We start from the raw sequence: 2,500 nt of genomic DNA, 5'->3' as shown, positions 1-2,500 counted from the left end.
CTGTTGAAAGAAGTGGATATATAAGTACAAGAGATATTCGTAAATTTTCTGTATCTATATCCACCACCCATCATTTTTTTGCAGTGTTGAATACTACAGGAACACATTGATATTTTAGAAAATACACATTTGTTTCCTGATTTAGAGGAAATGTATAACGCTCTAGTGTGAACAGAAATGTATTTCATCACAGGACAGAACTGTATTTCATAAAGTCGGAGGTGTCTAAATTTACACATTATTTTGCATAGTATAGCGTGGCCTTATACTGAAATGTCACATCGTCACCTTTCCCTTATCCCTTATCTCTCTCAAAACGTTAAGGATATAATAAAATAAAAAATAAAATAAAAGACGAGAGAGAAGAGAGAAGACAAAAAAAAAAAAAAAAATAGCCAAAGACGGAAGGAGAGAAGGAGAAAAGGAATCGCAAAAAGGCGAGAGAGAAAGAGTGGAAATAAGAAATCTGAAAGGAGGAGAAGAGCAAAGGAGCAAAGACGAAAGGAAGGAGAAAGGGGAATAGAGAAAAGACGAAAGAGGGGAGAAATCAAGACAAAAAGGAGATATTTAGACACGTTCAGCTCCTCTTCGTTCGATTGGCAACACAAGCAACTCTCGACTTTTACGATCTTTGGGTAATTACTAATTAGACTTACTCTGTATACTGAAAGAATATGCAAATTGAGGATGAGAGCAAAACAGCTTTTATCTCCTTGCGTTATTGTTGAATGTAGTTTTTAAAAAAGTGTTTTATATGTGTATATGTGTGTTTGTGTGTGTGTGTTGGTATTTTCTATGTACATAGAAGTATTGCATTTTTTTCTTCTTCTTTTTAGATAGTGCAAAAGTCTCAGCATTTTTACGAAAAGACCCAAAAGGAATCAGTATTGCAATGCCTGTGAAAGTTTATATTTCTTTTAGTTATAATACGCTCCATCTTTCATGTGATTGATTTTTTTTCTTCAAAAAATAACAGCCTTTTCAAATGATTTACACCCCCCTAAAAAAAATAGTAATATATATATATATATATATATATATATATATATATATATATATATATATATATATATATATATATATATATATAATAATAATAATAATAATAATAATAATAATAATAATAATAATAATAATAATAATAATGATAATGATAATGATAATGATAATGATAATGATAATGATAATGATAATAATAATAATAATAATAATAATAATAATAGAATAAAATAAGTAAATGAATTAATAAAAACAAATAGATAAAATAATAATAATAATGATAAAAATGATAATGAGGAAAATACCAAAATAATAATGGATAAGTAAAAAAATAAATAAATAAACTAAAAGATATACAAACAAGCTTAACCACAGGTAAGTGGATATAAAGAAAAATCTTCAAACTCTCTCCAGTTATTTACTTTTCTCTCTCTCTTTCTTTCTTTCTTTCTCTCTCTCTCTCTCTCTCTCTCTCTCTCTCTCTCTTTCTCTCCCCTTCGACACATTTATCAGCAGGTTTTCGGTTCGTGAACAAAGGAAGAACAGAACAACAGAAAAGAGGAGCGGGAAAAGGAGAGAGAAAAGACGAAGTGAAAGAGAAAGAGAAAAAGATAGAAAGGGAAACGAGAAGAGAAAAGACGAAAAGAAAGAGAGAAAATCAGGTGAAAGGGAGGAGAGAAAACGCAAAAGAAAAGAAGAAATAAAACAAAAAATGAAGTAAAACACGAAAGGAAGGAGAGAGGACAAAAAAAAAAAAAAAAAAAAAAAAAAGAGGGAAGGAGAGAAGGGGAAAAGGAGTCGTGAAAAGGCGAGAGAGAGAGGAAATAAGACATATACAAGGAGGAGAGGAGCAAAGGAGAAAAGACGAAAGGAAGGAGAAAGGGGAATAAAGAATTGATGAAAAAGGAGAGAAATCAAGACAGAAGGGAAACATAAAACAAAGAAAAAAATAAATGAAGGAGTTGATAATATAACAAAAAGGGGAAAATAATAATAATAAATGAAGGAATAGAAAACACAACAAAAAGGAGGAAAGAAAATACCCAAGAAAAATAAAAAACAATCCCCCTCCCCTTAAAAGACCCCCCCCCAAAAAAAAAGGAAAAAATAAAGAAAGAAAAAACGAAACGAGAGAAAGAACAAAGGACAACAAAGACGGAAAAAGGGAAGAGAGACAGACACGGAGAATAAGCCTCAGGAACGTGACTGAAGAGCGTGGAACAGCCTGTTCCTCGTGACCTTTTAATACTTCCTTCTCGCTGCGATGGAGATAAAGTAGTCACCCCTTCGCCAGGCAGGTCATAGGTCACCAGCGCGGTATTAAGCAGGTCATAGGTCACCAGCGAGGTATTAAGCAGGTCATAGGTCACCAGCGTGTCAGCGAGGAATAGGAGCATTAAGCAGCTGGAAGGACGAAGTTCTAGGACCTCGAGAACGGAAAATGTGAAGTTCTAGGACCTCGAGGAAGTAAATTTGTGAAGTTCTAGGACCTCGTGGATGG

The sequence above is a fragment of the Penaeus vannamei genome, chromosome 11 (genome assembly GCF_042767895.1).
Source record: "Penaeus vannamei isolate JL-2024 chromosome 11, ASM4276789v1, whole genome shotgun sequence".
NCBI classification, from domain to species: Eukaryota; Metazoa; Arthropoda; class Malacostraca; order Decapoda; family Penaeidae; genus Penaeus; species Penaeus vannamei.
Note: the sequence above shows the minus strand (reverse complement) of the source record.